At 43.8% G+C, this 20,990-nt stretch overlaps 1 long non-coding RNA gene across 2 annotated transcripts; it reads right to left on the bottom strand.

Annotated features, from left to right (window-relative positions):
• Positions 1–10,545: 10,545 nt before the first annotated feature.
• On the bottom strand, positions 10,546–20,489 carry LOC127765311 (uncharacterized). 2 transcript variants are annotated; one of them, XR_008016105.1, is made up of 4 exons: positions 19,772–20,489; positions 12,617–19,520; positions 11,337–11,644; positions 10,546–11,228 (listed from the first exon to the last, which is right to left on the bottom strand). It is a non-coding gene; the product is annotated as an uncharacterized LOC127765311 (long non-coding RNA). The 2 variants fall into 2 exon arrangements; XR_008016104.1 differs by lacking the exons at positions 10,546–11,228; positions 11,337–11,644 and having other exon boundaries at positions 12,169–19,520.
• Between the last annotated feature and the right edge of the window lie 501 nt (positions 20,490–20,990).

Below are 20,990 nucleotides of genomic sequence, written 5' to 3'. Positions count from 1 at the left end.
AACCACGCTCGGACGCAAGCACGATAACCAGAAGAGTCCCGCTCCGGTGCTTTCTACTTGAAGTAGAAAGCAATCTGAGCCGTTCATCATATTTAATTGTAGGGTTGTGATCTATTTCTACTCCCACCAGAGTTGGTGGTAGTAGAAATGTGCAAGGGTATATTCGTTCAGGGATAATAATTCGTGCAGGGGTATTATCATAATTTATTAGTATCTAACTCATCTTCGGCGACGCCACCGCCGTCTTCCAGCACTGCGACATCGTCGCACGCCTCCCCCTCCGCGGCCAGCAGAACACCATCACCGCCCAGTCCCGCGCCACAGGCTTCTCGTTCCAGGACTGCAGCATCTACGCTGACACCGACCTCCTCCGTGGTGCCCCCGCCGGCAGCAGCGTGGAGACCTACCTCGGCCGGCCGTGGCATCCGATCCCGAGCAGCTCGCCATTCTCCGACACTGTGGAAAACTAATGGCTGATTCCTCCGACACTATGGCAAGAACTTGCCATGGAGCTCAAGAACGCCCTCTCGACCTCTTCAGAGGCATCTCTGCTAATCAAGCACATGACGTACTCTATCACTGATGCATCGCACGTCAACGTGATCCTGCCATCATCGCCGGCGAAGCCAAATTCCTCTTGAGACATGGCGAGGAGCTCGCCGAAAACTACCGTGCCAAGGTACACCAATGGCACCTCGAACCGTGCCCCGTCGGTGGTGTACACCGCGCTGTGGCCCTTGCCGGCGAGAGACGACGACACCATGCTGCAGCAATCTCCTGTGGTGCTTGCCATGCCCGTCCACCGAACCTGATGCGATGCGAACCGAACAAAACATCCCATGCCAAAATTACCCCTAAACTATATTAGAAGATTACTTACCTGCCCTTTTAAATAAACGGTCGAGATTAATTTTACTTGTAGTAGAATACTGCAAGTAGAGTGCACCGGAGCATCACCCGTAAGCAGAAAGGCGAGGCTTCGCGTGCGTTCGTTCCCGCCATAAAGCTTCTCTCCATGGTTTCTGGCTTGCTGGCTCTTTGTCCCTCTCGTGTGTTCTTAGGCTGCTTGTGCTTAAATGTACATTTGTAATTTATTAACAAGTGAGTGGATGATGAGTTCTTCTTCTACCAGAAATAATTTTATTTTCGTTCTTGTTCTCTGCATATTATTCAGTAATAGGATCCTGACCCCAGCTCCTAATCTAAACTCTGTATTTTCCACTGTTTGCCTGACTAGTGAATTGGAGAGCTGTGGACTGTGGTTGGGATGGTAGAGTGTGTCTGATCTTTTTCTGTCATTAATGGACCTCTGGTTTCTTTTCATAATGAGATAGAAGTGCTTGTTAGTGCCCTTAAATGTTAGGAGAAACCTATCGTGCTTTCATCATCTAAAACCTCACTTGCTGCAACTTGAACATTTTAAGAGTTGAAGTGGGAACTTAGCTAGGTTGGTACATGCAGATGTGTTTGTGAGCATTCATTGATATATTGGTGGTATATATATGTGCATCCTGAATATCCTTTTCACCCACATTGCTCATTCAATTGCCCCTCTGCATATACACACTTTAAATTGGAATTCACTTCTTCACCCACTACTACTACTCTAAGCCAATGAATTCGTTCTCATTTCTCTGGCCTTATTCGCCTTTATAAACACCTGCACTCTTGCTTCCCTTCTATCCGGATAAAAATCCTTACTCCTGATGCCAATGAGAGGTTGTGTGTCCTATCGACTCCAATTGAGCAAGAGAAAGACGAAGATCGAGTAGAGCTAGTGACTGAGCATGAGAGGCGTTGGGAGGGCAAGCACTAGAAGGTCAATACTCTGAAGCTATCGTCAGCGACGAAGAGGTGTTTGCGTGCGCTTTGCTAAATTAAAGCTGTGGGCAAGAACTTCTTGAACGAGAGGTAGCCCTGCTACAGCGTGTGGTTGATCAGGTTGAACGAGAGACAACCCAGCCACGCTGGGTGGCTGATCAAGTTACACTAGAGAGACGGCATGGCTGCCGCCGATAAGTTGGCCTGGTGTACCTGCGCCCATACATGGCCAGTGTTTCCTCGCACTACTTTGGGCCGCTCCAGTGCTCTCTAGTATGAGTTGTCAAAACTTTAAGGAAAAAGTACACCGAAGGTCCCTCAACTTGTCGTCGGGATTAAAAAATATCCTCGAATCGTAAAACCAGATATGCGGGGTCTTTTACTATACAAAACCGGTTACCTGAGATCCTTCGGTGATTTTGACCCCGTTTTTGGTCTACGTGGCGGCTGAGTCAGCGTGGGACCCACGTGAGCCCCACATGTAAGGTGTCCACGTCACCTGGTCTCTTTCCCCTCTTCTCTCCCTTCCTCATCTCTCTCTCTCCCACTTCTCTGCAAAGCTGGACAGGGCGAGGCGGGAGGGTGGAGCCGCGACGGTTGCCGGCAGAGGCGGCGTGCGAGCGCGGCGGCTTCTCCGCTTTCTCCGCCTCCTCGTCCCGCTCGGCCGACGTGTGCGCGCTTGTGTCGTCGCGCGCGCCGGTGAACGCGTCGGCCCTGTCAGCAGCGCCGGCGATGGCGGTGGGGTGCCGGGCGCTCGAGGAGAAGTACCGGCCGTGGTCGCCCAACCCGCGGCGCTGTAGGACCCCGAGGCGGCGCCGTGCGGCGAGCTGCGGCTCCCCCACGTCACGCTCGCGGCCCATGACATAGAGATGTGGCGGCGCTGGGCGGGGAGGTCCGCGGCGAGCACGTCGTCGTGCTGGACCACGAGCCGGTGGAGGCTTCAGCATATACGATCAAGTGCCTCAGGTCTTAGTTCGCGAACGAACTGTTTTTTTTTTACTAAATCACCCACGGGACATGTAGCCTAGCGGTTATAGTGACCTGAGTAGTACCCCAAGGTTCTGAGTTCAAACCTCATATGGAGCGAATTTCAGATTGGGTTATTTGCGGGACTAAGTTCCCTATTTCAATGGCTCTATATATCCAGTTGGATGTAGAGGCCGGGTATAAAATACCCTTCTCTAAAAAAAAATCACCCGCGGGGGGGGGGGGGGGGGGGGGGGTGGTTGGGGGACACCTGAATTTTGTCGTTGCGAATAATTAGAAGGTTAATTAAGAGTTTGTAGGGGGAAGAGAAAATTTCTTTCCACAGGGAGACAGGGAGATTACAGCTCTATCTTCAGTATTAAGAATTTCTGCCCACATGGCCGCTTCACTTACGCACCGTCGTAAGCACAAATCAATCGACGGCGCGTTCCCTCTAAAAACCACGTCGTGTCTATGGTTCCACAAAGCCCAGAAACAGAGGAGGTAAAAAACTCTGAAATGAGGCACCGGAACTTGCTGCATTGGCTTGAGTTGGTGCAATCTTTCCACATCCTGAACTGTAGGTGTAACATCAATCTTTTGCCAAAAACTTCGAGCGAAAGGGCAGAGGAAGAGTAGGTGGTTAGCCGTTTTCGGGCCATCGTTACATAAGTCGCAGGAATCTGATTGAACAATTTTTTTCTTGAGGAGGTTTTTCTTGGTGGATAGTCTGTCTTGGACGAGAAACCAGGCAAAAATTTTGACTTTCAAAGGAGCTCTGCAATGCCAAATCCAATTCCAAGATGGAGATGATATACCTGGAGGCAGTCGAGCCTCATATATTTGTTTTGTCGTCAGATTCCCAGTTAAACCTCCATATTTCTTCTGGCATCCGTTTCTTCCGACAGCATAAAACCCTGAAGCAAGGACTGCAGCTCTAGCAATTCCAATTGTGCTGCTCCAGATAACCGAGGAACTACGTTTTCCGAGATTCCACTGTGCAGAACTTGCCGAACAGTAGCTTGGCTGTTGATTCGCGAACGAACTGTCGAGAACGTCTTCCCAGATACTAGTAAAAAATGTTGTTCTCTCCAAGATTCAAGATGCAGAGTTAAAACTACTCCGTCTCTGAACTTGCAGAGTAGCTCTGAATTTCTTCACACTTCATAGAATGATTGACTGATCTTTGCTCAATTGACAGCTTACGGCCTACGCAAATCCCCACCACTAATCGAGGTTCTACTAAAATTTCCAGAGTTCCAAACACACTAAAAATAATCAGGAAGCTCCAAATCAGACGAAGACAAACAATGCTCTACTAAAACATCCTGAGAAGCACGGCGGCTGCGGCGAAGAGGAGCGAGGCGCGGGAGGCGGCGAATGCGGCGGGGGCGGCGGCGGACTTGTCCTTGACGGCGGCCGGCGGGGACGGGGGCGGGAGCTTCTCGGTCTTGAATTGAGGCGCATGCCGCCGAAGCAGTAGCCGTAGCTGCAGATGAAGTAGGTCTTGGTCTCGTTGAGCTCGAAGGCGTAGGTGCGGCCCTTGCTGTAGTTGGAGATGGCGTCGGTGTCCTGCAGCGCCGCCGGGTCGGGCGACCACGGCCGGTACTTCTCCGCGAGCGCCCGGCACCCCACCGCCGTTGCCGGCGCCGCTGACAGGCCGACGCGTTCGCCGGCGCGCGCGACGACACGAGCGCGCCCACGTCGGCCGAGTGGGACGAGGAGGCGGAGAAAGCGGAGAAGCCGCCGCGCTCGCACTCCGCCTCCGCCGGCAACCGTCGCGGCGCCGCCCTCCCGCCTCGCCCCGTCCAGCTTTGCAGAGAAGTGAGAGAGAGATGAGGAAGGGAGAGAAGAGGGGAAAGAGACCGGGTGACGTGGACACCTGATACGTGGGACTCGCATGGGTTCTACGTTGACTCAACCGCCACATAGACCAAAACTAGGGTCAAAACTATTGAAGGACCTCGGATGACCGGTTTTGTATACTTAAGGGACCCTATATATCTGGTTTTGCGGTTCGAGGATGTTTTTTATTTCGAGACAAGTTGAGGGATCATCGGTGTACTTTTTCCAAACTTTAATTAGACCAAGTTAGGCCATTTTGACTTTTTATCTAATCAAATCTCTATAAGCTTAACCATGTTTACATAAAACATCACAGCATTTTCAATACCAAATAAACATACTACTCCCTCCGTTTTTAAATATTTGACGCCATTGACTTTTTTAAATATGTTTGGCCGTTCGTCTTATTCAAAAAATTTAACTAATTATTAATTCATTTCCTATCATTTGATTCATTGTTAAATATACTTTTATGTATACATATAGTTTTACATATTTCACAAAAGTTTTTGAATAAGACAAACGGTCAAATATGTGCTAAAAAGTCAACGGTGTCAAATATTTAGAAACGAAGGGAGTATATATCAAAATATATTCAATATTTGGTTCTAATTTGGTGTTATAAGAGTTGTTACGTTTCTCCATAAAATTGATCAAGTTTGCATAAGTTTGATTTAGAATAAAAATCAGTGTTTTGTAATATGAAACAGACGGATCGGAGGACTAGAATTTTCATGCGTAGTTTGACCTTTTTCACGATACGTTTGCCATCTTACATTGTATACTGTATCTTGACTCTTTCTTGAGCTTGGTATACTGTCCCCTTTGTCAATTGTTAATCGATATAATTAAAAATCATATGCATACACCATATCAATAGATCGTCGTACGAATAACTGAAGGTCAAGGTTCTTTTTTTTTTGAAACCGAAGAAGGTCAAGGTTCTGATCAAATCAGTTTAGAGTTCATCTTGATTTGCAAAATCTCACTTGGACACACGTGGCGTTCATGACTGCTAGCTAATGTTTTTTCCTCCATTTTTTTTTCCGAAGAACTCCCAATTTTTTCCCTTACTCTTAGCGCGGAGTTCATTTTCTCACCCATCCATGCATGCATGCACTCCTCTACGCCATGACCGGTGTGTGTTTAGTCTGAATATTTTTTTCTACCTTTTTCACCATTGTCCACTTCGTTTACCTTATGCTACTGTTTTACTTAAAATGCAATTTACTTTTTCACAGTACTGTAACCCTCTATCCCGAGTAGAGCCTCACTAGGATACTCTCTACCAGTAGTAAAAAACAATTTGAACCGTTGATCTCATTTGATCGAAAGGTCCAAATATATTTAAACTATCACCCTAGTTAGTGATAGTAGAAATGTGGAGGGGTATTATTGTCTAAAAGAAATAAGTGTGGAGAGATATAATAATTATTTAGCCGTGACTAAACTTTTTTCCTCTTTTTTTTGGTTTTTTCAGATGAAATACTACTTGCCAACCCAGCTGCTACCCTTCTTTCTCGATGATCCTTATATTAGCTTCATGTCAGTGAGAAGTTGCAAGCTAGCTATCTATACCCAAGAAAACATATAGAAGAGTATGAGTATGAAAGGCATTGGGAGAGCCAACATTAGGAGATTAACAAGTCCGAGCTATACTGTGCACATGTTTTCATGCTCGTCCCAGATATTCTGGGCAACAATTCTTTGTAGTCGCAACAGTCCAGCGTTCAGGGGGAGATAATCAGCGTGTTAACGGCCTGGCTGCCTCGTATAGCCTCACCAGCCTGAGAATTGCATGCCTGGGTTGATCAGGCCTCGTGTGCACCTGGCGGCGCATTTCCCTGATTTTTCATGCCTCACCTAACCTATTCACTGTATTTTTCCTGTTTTTCTGACCAGTGAAGATCAGCATGTGGTTCTTGATGGGAGAATTCATCTGATCTTTTGCATATGTTGTGTACCTTTCGGTTGGCTGGTTATTTCATATGGTTCAGTAGAGGTGTTTGTGCCCTGGAATGTCAGGAGGAGCATCATGATTCAAAATCTCATTGTTTTTACTTGTTTCTTTTTTCTTGTTTTAATCTAATTTAAGTTTAACACTCGTACGAAACTACCAATAAATTTGCAAAACCTACTTTGTGGTCCATGATGCACACACCATGTACCATATTCTGGAATAATTAATATGCTACATCTATTTTGTCCTAACAATTTGCTTTCTGAATTTAATAGGATTCATTGGTACAGGCAGCTAAAGAGGAAGCTAAATTAATTTATTGCGCATGCTACTAAATAAAATTATACTCCAGAGTCTGATGTTTGCTTTATTTTGGTTTGTTGTTATATTGGTAAATGTAATGTGCTAGTCAATTTGGTCTGTTCAGTTAACTATTTTCGTTGCGATAGGTTTAAGAAGGAACATGATATGTAACTAAATTGTATCTTTTACTTTCAACTGAAAGCAGACTTTCTAAGGAGAAAATGTGCATGAAAATGGTTCATGGAGTGTTGCAAAAATTAGGGGGTTGCTAATTCATGCATACGCACCAGCAATGGAGTTGGCGCGCAAGCTGGCGGCCCCTCCTACGCGCGTGTTTTCTTTTTTCTTTTTCCAATTTTGGCACCTCCCTTCCCTTAGCGTGTTTTTCTCATTTTTTTCCTGCTGTTTCTTTCCGATATTTTTAATCTTTCGCACACGTATTTTCAAATGTAGAATTGAAAATTTTTAAATCTTGACTTGAAAGTTTTTCAATCTTAATTGATAGTTTCAAATATTGAGTTGAAAGTTTTTCTAATTTGAGAAAAAAGTCGAAAAAAATTGATTCAAAAATTTAAATTTTGAGTTGAAAGCTTTTCTAGTTTCAGATGAAAAGTTGAAAGTTTTTAAAATTTGACTTAAAAATATTTTGAGTTGAAAGTTTTAAAATATTAGATTGAAAATTTTCAAATCTGGGTTAAAAGTTTTTAAAAGTTGACTTGAAAGTTTTGAAAATTTGAGCTGTAAGTTTTCAAATATGAATTTAAAGTTTCAACTTTTGGGTTGAAAATTTCAAATTTAGAGACAGATGTTTAAAAATTGAGTTAGAAAGTTTTAAATTGTAGATGTACTCACACGCGAATTACGGCGCTAACCACGTGGAGGGCGTGGAGGGTGATGTGTGCATGTGTGGGCAGTGGGCCTGCGCATCCGAAACGCGCGCGTGGTGGCTTGACGCGCGCAACAGCAATCCTGGCAAAACCATGATCAAGAGAGTTCTTATGTGCTTATACCACTCAATTGTGCTCTTTGTATTGCAATGCCTGCAGATGTTGCCACTTTTTACTCCCTCCATTTTTTTTTGATATTGGTTATTTCAAAATTGAACTAATCAACGTCATACATTAATTTGTGCAAGGAGATAGTTTTTTCTCGAACGCGCAAAAAGATTGCACGTCAATATATTAGAAGAATAGAATGTTTGTTACATGACGTAATCAGTCAGACCGACTTATGCCAAGAAAGGGGAGAAAAAAAGACTAAAATAAAGAAGAGACGAAAGACTACTGTGACGGCTACACACAACTCCAAATAACTGGGAGGGGGCAGAGCCACTACCTTCCTAGTAGAACCCCAAAATTAGCGATACCAGCTAAAGACCAAAGGTGACCCTCAGAGAGGATGGACTCAAGGACCTCCGAAACCGATGACAATGCAGAGTCGAAAACTCTGGAGTTCCGCTCTTTCCACAGTTGCCAAGAGACTAGGAGTACCATAGAATCGAAACTGGTCCGGAGATGCCCTAGCAAGCAAACCCTAGGTAGTACTTGTTAGTGTTCTTGTGATAGCTTTGTTAGTGTATTGGGGATGTAAATTTTCATCCCTCGAGAGGACATCCCTCATTGTTTGCATGTTATCTAAATAGCTATTAAAAAATTAAAAAAATTGACAATAATTAATTCAACCCTCTATATCATCACAATAAAAAGAATGTTAGTCTGAGACGATCATAACTCCTATGACTTGTATATAACTTTGCTTTTCTGCTCTATCAATATATAAGGCAATCTTCTTGACTTTCCCTAAAGAAACAATAAAAGAAAATTTGGGTGATAAAGAGACACCATCTCTTGTCCTGCTGCTTCTTTTCATCTTACTTATGTACCTCTTCTGACGGGCTATACCTTGTCTGGTATACACATCGACGGTTGTTACTCCTAAAATTCTATGTACCACCTCTTGCTCTTGAGCTATGAGCTATGTTGGGGTTGGGAGGCACCGGGAGAGCCTGGTCCATCCAACTGCTGCACATCGCCACCGTACGGAAGTGACCAAGAGTTTGCTTCAATACATTTGGCCGGCTGAGAGAATTCTTCCTGGCTAAATGTATTTGCCTTTGTAGTTCGACTGATGATACCATGGAGCTCTACTTATTTGCACCTTCAGCAAAATGGAAATACCGGACCAAGTGTGCACGGGGCCATTCCCGAGTTCTGGGACTATCACACTCCGGGCCCGGGTGTTCTTCTCCCAGTCTTTCACCGCTCGATCGAGCATTTCTTAATTATTGCTTAATTAGGACGTACCTAATTAGGCGTTGCTAAGTAGCTTAATTTCAGTTTCATTTCTCTGTGAAGTCTTCAAATGATTCTGATTGACATATGTGACTCAACTTGCACATTTGCAAGAGGAAATTAAGGAAGGGAAAAATTAACTCAATTCGTTGTGAAATGGTGTGCAATTAAGATCTCCGTAGTTATACAAAGTGACTCGATTGCCTTCATAAGCATCAACCCGGCCTATTGCTTCCTTTCTTTCTCGATGATCCTTAGCCCGACACGTCAATGAGATCATCAGAAGTCTGAAGCTATATATCGACTCGATCGGAGTGAGCAAGAAAACACATAGAAAAGTGTTGATGACTCGTGAGTATGTACATAGGCATGCATAGAAGGCATCGGGAGAGCAAGCACTTGCAACGCAACAAGTTCAGGATGTCCCCTGCACGCATTGGCAAGCTTGCCCGGAAGAGTCCGTGCTACGTTGTTCTGAGTCGCGATAGCGCAACGCCACAGGGGAGGGGAGCCGATCACGGCGAACACGGTGGCCTGGTAGCCTGGTAGCGTGGCTGGGCTGATGAGCGCGCGTGTTCCTGGCTCGTTTCCTCATTTCGGCGACTAAGCCAGCCCTAGCGCATCACCTGGGCTTGACGGGAAATGACACCGGGCCGATCGGGGTGGGTAGAGATGCGCTGTGGCAAGAGATGTGTTTTTCTATAAGAGATGTGTGGATTTAATATTGTGGTCCCATACAAGGAGCAGATCTAGAAGAAAGATTTAAGAGGGGACTCATCTCCTTCTTCCTTCTTCAGTCTCCTTACTCTTCATTTTCTTCCTATTATTTCCCTTTTATCTCCCCTTCTAGCAACGGTGATCCAGCGGTGTAGGGGGGACTCAAGTCCCCCTAGCATCCACGCTGGATCCGCCTCTGGTCCCGTGTTTGATCCCCATTTCGTTCACAATTTCTCCATAGGAAAACGTTCCAAATCTCTCCCTCTTTTTTTTTATAGGAGTAACTAATTTTTGATTTTTAATCCATGCAGCATATATTCTTTTTATCTTTTCTACTCCGTTGATTTATATATATTATTCACGAAAATTTGTCATGGGTATTGCAAATCACAGTGCTTGTAAATGATGTCAGATTGTCATCAGTTATGAGTTTCCATTGATAACTTTTATTTTTACACTCAAGAACTGGTTAACTGGTTAAGATTTTTGAGCATTGCCCATATTCTTATAAATGTTAATAAATCTAGGCATAAACATATGTCTAGATTCATTAACATATACTCCCTCCTTCCCTAAATGTTTAACGCCATTGACTTTTTAAAATATGTTTTGACCGTTCGTCTTATTCAAAAACTTTTGTGAAATATGTAAAACTATATGTATACATAAAAGTATATTTAACAATAAATTAAATGGTAGGAAAAGAATTAATAATTACTTAAATTTTTTAAATAAGACGAACGGTCAATACATATTTAAAAAAGTCAACGGCGTCAGACATTTAGGGATGGAGGGAGTATATATGAATATGGGCAATGCTAGAAAATCTTATAATATGAAATGGAGGAAGTAGCAATTTGCAGTCCTTGAGATACCAATTTCTCTATTATAAATTTGGTATCCCTTGATATCTAGATACTATGAGATACCAAATATACAATAGAAAAAAAGTTACCTGTTATCTTCTCAAGAACCGTACCGTAAAATTGCTCTTGAAAAAGTTTCCTCCACTGCTCCTGTTACCTGTTGCCCTGTTAGCAGTAGCAGTGATGTGTTTGTACGCGAGCACTCATTGATTGGTACTGTTTTTCTTTCTTTTCTTTTTCAATTTCCCAATAATGGCTCGTACGTTCAGCTGCCCTTTGCCTGTGCTATACGCACTTCTACTGGAAATCACTTCTTCTCGCCAACTGCATGCTCTCTCCTATATAAATGCTACCTTTGATAATTATTCATTCATAGGACTCATCGGCCTTTATAAACACTCACCCCTGTCGTCTCCCTTCTTTCTCTATGATCCTCATAGCTTGGTTTAATATCAACTCCTGAGTGAGAAGAAACAGATGATTAAACATGATTCGATCTCATTGACGAGTTGTGACTTGTGACAGCTAGTGATCAGTATGCATGGGAGGTGTCGGGAGGGCACGCACCATGGAATCAAACCATTCAAGCGCTATAACCTGCTTGGGTGGCTGCCTTAGAGCACTACGTCGCGATGCTTTGGAGTCGCGACCATCCAGCACAAGGGAGATGCAGGGGCTAACCAGCAACCAGGGTCCAGGGTAGGGCGTTCTGACGCAACTGCTACTCGATCGCCTCATGCTTGAATGCTTCTGCCGAATCGGTCTGCACGTACGATTTGGGCCGAAACAACACAACGTGCCTCATGCGTGCTCGTCATCTCCGTCAGGACATGGCACCGCTGCATCGCGTGTGCTTGTACTTTGTACCACGGTCGCTGTTTGATTTAGTTTTTTTAAGTTGATTATTAACACGAATCATCCACTTGATTATATGAATAAAGTAGATATTCTGTAAGAAATAAATTTAACAAACAGTTTAAAGAAGTGGTCAACTAATGCAGTAGATATCCATTTTCAATACCTACTCGCTCCGTATTTTAATATATGACGCCGTTGACGTTTTAATCAATGTTTGACCATTCATCTTATTAAAAAAAATGTAATTATCATTTATTTCATTGTGACTTGATTTATCATCAAATGTTTTTTAAGCATGATATAAATATTTTTATATTTACATAAAAAATTTGAATAAAACAAATAATCAAATATTGATAAAAAAGTCAACGACATCATACGTTACATTAAAATATAGATAGAGTACTTTATTAGTACCCGCGTTCAACTCTCAATATTTTTATATTGTGGTACGAAGGTAGTTGGAAAGAAAAATGACGTAGATATCCATTTTCAAATGAGAGACGTTTAGAAGAGGAAGGGTAGTTAGAAGTAAGAACCATAAGATGAGAATAAATTTGAATATTAGATGATTGATGCGACAAGAACTGCTACTGTAGGATGTTATTAACTACTCATCCTAACCTTATTCAAGGTCTTCGATGTTGAGCAATATTAACTACTCCATCCGACCCATAAAGACTACATGTCTAACGTTCAAAATTTGTCTCAAAGACTTCATTTACAGGGTTTACATGAACTTCAATAGATTTGGTCAGCTGAGAAACTTCTTTCTAGCAACAGAGTTTAGAGATCACGGTGAGTAATTTTACCATCCAACATTTGATATCTCGAGATACCATATTTTACACATAAAATTTTGGTATCTCAAGGTACATAAATTTATACTAGAAAATACCTCGAGATATCAAATGTTGGAATTGCTTTCTCACCAACTGGCCAGCTAGCTTGTATTTCCTCCCGTGTGCTCATCATGAGATGACTCTCACCTTTATATGCACCCCAACCCTGTTGCTTCGCTTCTTTCTCGATGGTCCTTACGATCCTTAGCTTGATATCAATGAGAAATTGCAAGTTATCAACTCTAAAGTGAGCAAAAATATTAAACAGAGAAAAGAGTTGTGAGTATGGAAGGCATCAGGAGAGCTAGCACCAGGAGAGCCACAACGACGAGCTATCCTGTGCGCGTGTTTGCATGTTTCCTCGTGAGACCATGGACACGGAGCCTTTCTGATCCCAACAGTCTTGTGCTGCGGGGAGGCCAAATTGCGGGATGATGGCTTGGCTACCGCAAATATGAGCTGCATCAGCGTGAGAATCGCGTGCCTGAGCCGACCAAGCTACCTGAGATGGGGTCTTCCAGCGTTCTCTATTCCGTTGGTTCTCCTGCCCATACTTGTCGATCATTAGGAGCGCAAGGAAACCGATCGTTGGGTCGAAATCATACTCTATCCTAGCGTTTCCTCCGAAAGCATGCAAACCCGTTCACGTGATAGCTTTGTACTGATCGCGCAAGTTTGCATGTTTTCAAAGGAAACACTGGGATATAGTATGATTTCGACTCACGATAGGGTAGCCAATCTGCGCTAGAAAGGCCAGAATGCCGTTCTCATGAGTCACACAGCCCAGGCGCCTCGTGCCTCGGCTGTCCAGGCCGTACGTGTAGGCGCGCTTAATTACCTGCCTAGCTTGTTCTCCCGCACTGGTTCGAGCTAGCGTGAACTCCACAATGGCTGGGTTGCACCGGCTTGCTCAAGTGTGGCTACGTAGCCTCCTTCCTTGTCCCCTTTGCTCCCATTTTCCAATGTTGTCCGTCGAGCATACATGCATATCACTATTATTTCAATTTTATCATTCGGCATTATAAACTAACATGGAGATAGACTTTCATCTCTCAAGGGGCATACCCATTTCTTACATATATGCATGCCACACCTAAATGATCATAAAAGTTTTTAACAAGATAGATTAATATAAGGTATATCACTTTACAAACATATAAATTCAAATTTAACTTCTATAATTATATCAGAAATAATCTATCTTTTTTTAAAGAAACAAAAATAATCTATCTTGTTAATTCTATGGGCTGCTCTCGTTTCATCATGTAGAAAACATTGCTAGACTTACGATCAATTCTCCCTTTCATCTAATTTATATGGACAATTTTATTATTCTTAAAAAGGTATCAGGAGGTATCACATTTTCTATTATAAAACTTGATACCTTATATATATACTAGATGTCTTGACGTACCAAAACTTCTGAAGCAAAGGTACCTACAATTACTTTCTCTTATGACCCAGCTGTACCTTCATTGCTATACACACACATCACCTCCTGCTGGTTCCAGTGGCGGAGCCGAGAATTGATCACGCCTAGGGCCGATCAGGGCTGAGTTGATGTGTTCTTAGTAAAACTCTTTATATCTTCAGCTTTTTATAGTATTTTGCATAAGATTTTAATGGAAATTTGGTCCTAAGCCTAGGGCCTAAGCCCTAATTGCCCCACCCTTGTCTCCGCCCCTGGCTGCTTCTACAGTTGTGCCATACTTTGTATGCATTACACTGTGCTACATCGAACTCTCATTGGGTATGGTAGGCATCGGGAGAGCCTTGTCGATCCCACAGCAGCACATGGCCCCCAAGCCCCTAGAACAACGGCGCTTGCCTCAAAATGCAGTTTGCCTCCACATGTTTGGTATAGGGTGACACCCTTCTTTCTGGCAGTAGTTCGAACACTCTTTGGAGGCAAAGCTTCCACAGAAAATGTTCCGGCCTCCAGCAAATTAAAATGGAAGCGGCAAAAATACACGCCTGAAGCCCTATGCACGAATGTATTGAGGGGATGTTCTTCTACTGGAGTCTTTCACCGTACGCATGCAGCAGGCCTTATGTAACGTGATGAGAGATTTTAGCTTGCAGTTTAAGAGAAAAATATATGGCTTGTTAGTTTGTGAAATGGTGTACTGTTAAGATCGATCTCGACAACTGTTATTGAAAGAAATATTTTTCAGTGATCATTTTTACGGTGAGTTTTACAATGGTCCAGACCATTCATATGTTTAATCTAATGGATTCATATATTTAATCCAATGGATTGTATCTATTCATACTATCAGGTAGTAAAATACCTTTTTATATCAACATAAAACTTATAAATCAACATTGAGATCATTTCTATCATTGATACTACTATAGTAAAATATTACTGGTAGAGATCAACGATTCTCTTGAACAAATTTCCGTAGTTTTGGATGACGCACTAGCTAGGATCGTAGGTTGCCTTGACCATTCTAAATATGATTATTTAGACTATGAAAAAAAAAGAATCTATACCGATTATATTACCAGTAGTGATCATCGTAAAATATCTCTATTTGTATTACCACACACGGTACTAGAATATTTTTCATTAATAGTGTAGAAATATAAATCAGTAAATCAATAGAGGATTTACAATGCTCTCTATTGGTAGGAAAATACCACCAGTTTTATCATCAGTAGAAGTAATCTTGACCATTGATTTACGACTCCACTATTAGTAGTAGTTGATGCAGATGTGGTAATATAAATAAAAAATAAAATTTATTGGATTAAAAAGAGATAAATAGTCTATATTAGCTTTACTGATAGTAAAAAGATTTGCCCACTTTCTCTGATAACATCAAACGTTTCATGCGCCCAGTTAGACGCAGCTTCAGTCTCTATATATATGTGCACACAACTTGCACCTGAGTCGGATACTCCTGTCATCGAAGCGTTGCTCTAATAATACAACAAATCCAGTGGTTGATCAAGTAAGGTGTAAGAGAAAATGATTGATGTATCAAGGGGCTTAATTCTTTTGGCATATATTGGGAATGGAAGGAACCAGGAGAAATTCTACCACGATATTCTGGATCAGCCTCACGGGAATTTCTTGAGAATTTTCTTGTTTGAGAAGAATTTCAGGTATCTTTTCGCTTGATGGAGCAACAACAGTATATCTGAATAATGCTGACATGGACTGCATTGGCTGGTGTGTAGATGATCCTAGCAAATGTGATAGACCTTCTCCCAGCTCAAGACTGACGCCAGCAGGAGGCAAGGCATGTATCGTTGATACAACTTCCTGCTCGAGAACTTCTCTGAAAATCCCAAATCCTGAATTAATGTAGCGATTCGATGTAGAGCATCACCACTCACTGAGTCACTGTGGTTGCATTGGTCCGATCGACGATTAATGCACAGACATGTTCATCACATATATCCCCTTAAACGCCTTTTGCGATATGATCACCATGGCATCAATTCGTTGTAACTAGAAGACATGAAAGTGTTCGTAAATTTGACATACGTATGTCAAGATCACGTGAAAACAAATATAGTCCCTGTGTTTTGAATTACTTATTATTCTAGTAAACTTCACATAAACCTACATTGTTATCCTCGTTAAATACATCCCAGTTATTTTTTTCAAACCATATGATCCAACAGAAATTGTGACTCTATTAATATATACCTGCATTGATGAAGGGTAGAGAGGAAAGATCACGTCTAAAGTGCTTTGGAATATGAGAAAATATTTTGGCACAAAATTTAAATGCTAGACAGATTAATAGCAATAAGAAACATAGGAAATAACTTAATTAATTTGCAAAACCAACACGGCAACACCTTATCTTTTTCTTTTTGTCATCTTACTATCTTAGCCATGTCCCCATATATTAGCAATTTTACGGTTTTTGAGGAGATACCATCAGGTATCACTTTTTCTATTGTAAATTTTCTATTGTAAATTTGGTATCTATCGATTTCTAGGTGCTATAAGATACTAAATTCTTGTATCTCATGATACCTCCTCAAGGAACGTAAAATCGAACTCCCATATATACTACACTTCTTCATGCCTCACATGCCCTTCGTCTGCATTATCAACTACGTGATCCCATCTCGACATCAGTTCGACATACAAGTTACTCAACGACACCAATTAGAAAAAAAGGATATCTTGATGAGTTTCAAGAACAGATCGATCGAACTATATATGGATGACAAGAAAATACTGATCATGACTGAGAACGGGAGGCGTCAGGAGATGTTCTGTTCTACTGGAAATGTGGGACAGTATCCAAACACAAAAAAAAGTTGGAATTCGGCTGGAGCATTCGCTACTAAACTCAAAAGTGAGCGTCCGACTCCTCTCGTAGAGACGGCCAACACCGGTTGTCCCATTCGCATGATGTGATGAGTAGAGAGTATAGTAGCAAGTAGAATACCAATAGCGGCAGCAGAGATATCACAATTGCAACAATTCACCGCTCAAGCATGGAGTCGAGGAAGAAATTATGTTTAATGATTGATAGATCATCAAGAACGTAGTTTGCAATATGTTCTGAGGCTTTGTCTTTCTTGATCAATTCCTTAATATTCATAATTTCTCCATCGCCTTATTGGGCTTCACAGATTTGATACTCTAGAGTCGGTTGAACCACTAGGGTTGCTAAAGTTCCTGGCTTAACCTTGTTTATTCCTAGCTTTTCCAATTCTTTAGCAATTCTGAACTTGGTCCTCATAATCAAGGCGAGCTGGGGCACAGGCATTACGACGAGAGCGTCCGACCATTTGGTTTATTTGAAAGGGCGGAGAAAGGAGGAGGGCATTACATAGATGAGATTTATTTTCATAAATTCGGAAGATTCCATAAGACAGGGACATGGCCAACACAAAGCTTTGCCAAGCTTGACTGGCACACATCAAGAAGCAAACCAACATTACATAACCCACCAACACGCTAGTTTAACAAACCCCCAAAGGAATTTGAAAAACGTCCTTAGTGTAAACAAAATGCCACATCTCCTAATGAGTTGGCATCGATACAAAAGGTCTAACACACAACAACTACTACACCTTATCTAAAATTTTGGATGAGAGGAAATAGCAACCAAATTTTGAATGCTTCTAAGAGGAAAGAACATAAACACTACCAAGATTTGCAAATATATATTTTTAATATAGTCCTTAGGGTCACAACTAAACGATGGTTTCGTCCTAGGGCCAAACCTATGCTCTGATACCACCTTGTAACGCCCCGACATTTGTTAGCCATAAACATAGCTAACTCACACCGGGGTGTTATGCATTACCTGTGATATAGTACCAGTCCCAGGATACACTAGCTGGTACTCACAGAATAAATGTGGAATCAAAGTAAACTGTTTTATTACATCACTAGGTAGTAGTCCTTACAAACGTTGCTATCACGGACATGCCCATAGATGAACAACACAACATTACAGAAAAACACAAAAGCGACGGCGCAGAAACAAATAGCGCGGAGAACTAAGCAACTAAGCGACTACGCACTAGGCAAAGAACCTAGGCAACTAACTTATTCCACAGGCGAGGCTTGGGGCTAGGCACGAAACATCTAAAAGTCTTCATACTCGGCTTGCTCCTAGAGATACTTCTCGGCGGTCGGGTCGACGTCTTCATCTTCAAACTCTATAGATTATTATAAGGGGCAAGGGTGAGTACTTAACGTACTCAGCAAGCCAGGGAAAAGAATGACATGTCCGTTTAACAAGGAGGCTACGGTTTTATTTGCGAAGGCTGCCATTTTGGCAAAATGATTTATTTCACAAAACTCCTAGTGAGTGAGTCAAGTTTTAGTTGTCGGGAGGAGGCTCACGCCTCGACCCATTCCACAAGTTGCTTTGCAACAACTTGTCACAATTAACGAACAACAATTAAATTGTTTTCTCTATTAGTTCCTTTTTCACAACAACACAGTTCACACAAATCTCCTGGTTATCCCAGCACATCAACGCCATCATGGCCCTAACAACACCTCGGTGTCGGACGACACCCCAGGTCACACAGATCCGTTCCTAACCACAAAGGTTAGCCGTCTGCCACACAGGCGGACTCTGGTAATGTTCCCTTTTCAGTAACCACTTTTCCACAAACCTTTGTCAAACAAATCTACGCTATGAGAAACACCTTACACTCGCCCTTGACCGTGGGCACGGCTGTTCGAACAGTTCATTAATCTCTGCAGAGGTTGCACGCTTTACCCACACGACACGAAACTTACACCGGTACTGGCTGGTACCGGAAGTTCGTGATAAGGCCTTTCCAAAGCTAACCCATAAAAATCGCATACCACCTAGTTGGGCTAAGATCCATAGCCGAGTATCAGGCAATGACAGCCGTCATCCACTCAGGAAATACCGAGGATGCCTCCTACTCCTACTGGTACCACGTCACAATAGAGGCAAAAAAACACCCATGATGGGCAATAAATGTGTAACACTTCGTCTCCTCATCCTCGGTATTCCACAACCATTGGCACACCAACTCCCATGTGAAAACAATTTACTCAGCCAGAGGCATCCCATAAATACCCGTGTGGTCGCACTGTAACATGTTCGGATGGATTTCCCAAAGGAATCGGTCCTTAACGACAATACGTGGCCAAACCACAAAGGCTTGACTCCGCATCATCACCACTTTCACAACACATTTTATTTCACAACTCCTCGGTACAACGTATCGGATTTTTAATCAGGTAATTTGGAATAACCCAAGTTTCCCACACGGCAACAACGTAAGCATGGCTAAGCGAAACTACCTCGGTAATCGTGTAACGATACCGGCGCAAACATTTGTGGAGCTATCAAAGGTATGGAAACATCAACCTATGTAATATAAGTGCGACTATTAGGTTGGTCCGTCGGTTGTATAAACAATCCGAGGCCTAAACATGTTAATCATGTATGCTAAGTAATGCACTTTTCAAACAACATATCTTTGCAAATATAGGGGCAAAGTGATCAAAGAGGCTTGCCTTGTACAGGGTTGGGGTCTTCTCCTTCAAAAGCCGCGTCCGGAGCTTCCTCGAACTCAGGCTCTTAACGCGAAAACAAAGTTAATAAACAAAAGGCAATAAAACAAGCTCAAACCAAAGAAATAATAGCGCCACTGTGTAGATCTTAATTTTAGAAAAATTTAGGAACTTGAACGGGGTCAATCGGAGTTACGGTTGATTTACTATGAATTTTCAAAGGATAAATGGTTTTTCTAGAATTTCATTTATTGGACGGCAAGGGAATATTCCGTTGGAATATTCCGCTAGACTAACAGCAAAGGGAGGGGGCCCACCTGTCAGTGGCCAATGGAGGAAAGGAGGCGCGGGCCCGGCTTGTCAGCGGCTTGAGAGAGGAAAGGGAGGTGGGGCCGGCTTGGCAGTGGTTGAGGAGGTCTTCTTCCTCCTCCACGCGCTGCTCTATCCCAGTCCCAGGCAGCGATGTGCCGTGGCGGCGAGGCTCGGCTCGGCAGCCGGCGACCGGGGAGGCGGCGGCGACTTCCGGCGGAGCTCCGGCAAGGCACCGCCGGCGACGGCGGCGCTAGAAGGCGCGGCACAGCGGCTATAGACGGCAACACAGAGAGGAGAACGAGCAAAAGTGAGAGAGGAGAGAGAGAGATGGTGATGGTGTGGGGAGAAGGAGCTCGGGCTGCTTCCCCTTTTATAGGCGAGCGACGCGGTGGCGAGCTGGCGGTCTAGGCGCGGCATTCCGGGCGTAGATGGCTAGCAGCTAGGGCGGGATTCCGGGGCGGACGAGATGGCGATGCGACGACATTGCGTCATGCACCGGTGGCGACGCGATGTGAAGCGACGCACTAAGACAGACGATGGACGGCGATGGTGATGGCGCGACGCGACGCGAAGAGACGTGCGGAGAGCGAGTTTGGCGACGGGATAAGGATGACGCACGGCCGACGGCGGCTATGGCCGGAAATTGGGCGGTAGGGTTCTCAGATCGATGCGACGCGAGCGACGTCACACGGCGGTGGCGATGGAACGCGAGAGAGAGGGAGAGACGCGGCTCGGCGACTTCCCGGAAGGAGACAGTCGACAAGACGACGAGGCGACAGCGAAGGGACGCGCGTCCGCGGATGTGAGGCGGCGACGCGATGGCCAAGGTGACGGCGCGAGGCGACGGAAGCGGCGTCATGCGGCGGTGGCGACAAGAAGCGAGAGAGAGAGAGAGAGAGAGAGAGAGAGAGAGAGAGAGAGAGAGAGACGCAGCTCGGAGGCTAAGCTCCTTCCTCACGAAGCAATGAGAACGGATAAGGGAGATGATCGGATAAGAGAATGACTCGGCCTAGGGTTAGGGATGACGACGAGTGAGGTGGCGGCCGTTATCCGTCGGGGTCGATGCAACGGGCGACGGGATAGATGGAGTGGACGGCGACGGGACGGGGTGACGCGAGGCGACGTGGCTCCGTGTCTCCCGGAGAGAAACCGGAGCGAGGTCGGGCTTGGCGCGACGCGATTTTGGCGTGGCGCGGCCTCGGCCTGGTGCGGAGGCGGTGCGGC

Source organism: Oryza glaberrima, chromosome 3 (assembly GCF_000147395.1).
Source record: "Oryza glaberrima chromosome 3, OglaRS2, whole genome shotgun sequence".
In the NCBI taxonomy this organism is placed as follows: Eukaryota; Viridiplantae; Streptophyta; class Magnoliopsida; order Poales; family Poaceae; genus Oryza; species Oryza glaberrima.
This window is presented reverse-complemented; position numbering and strand designations above follow the sequence as displayed.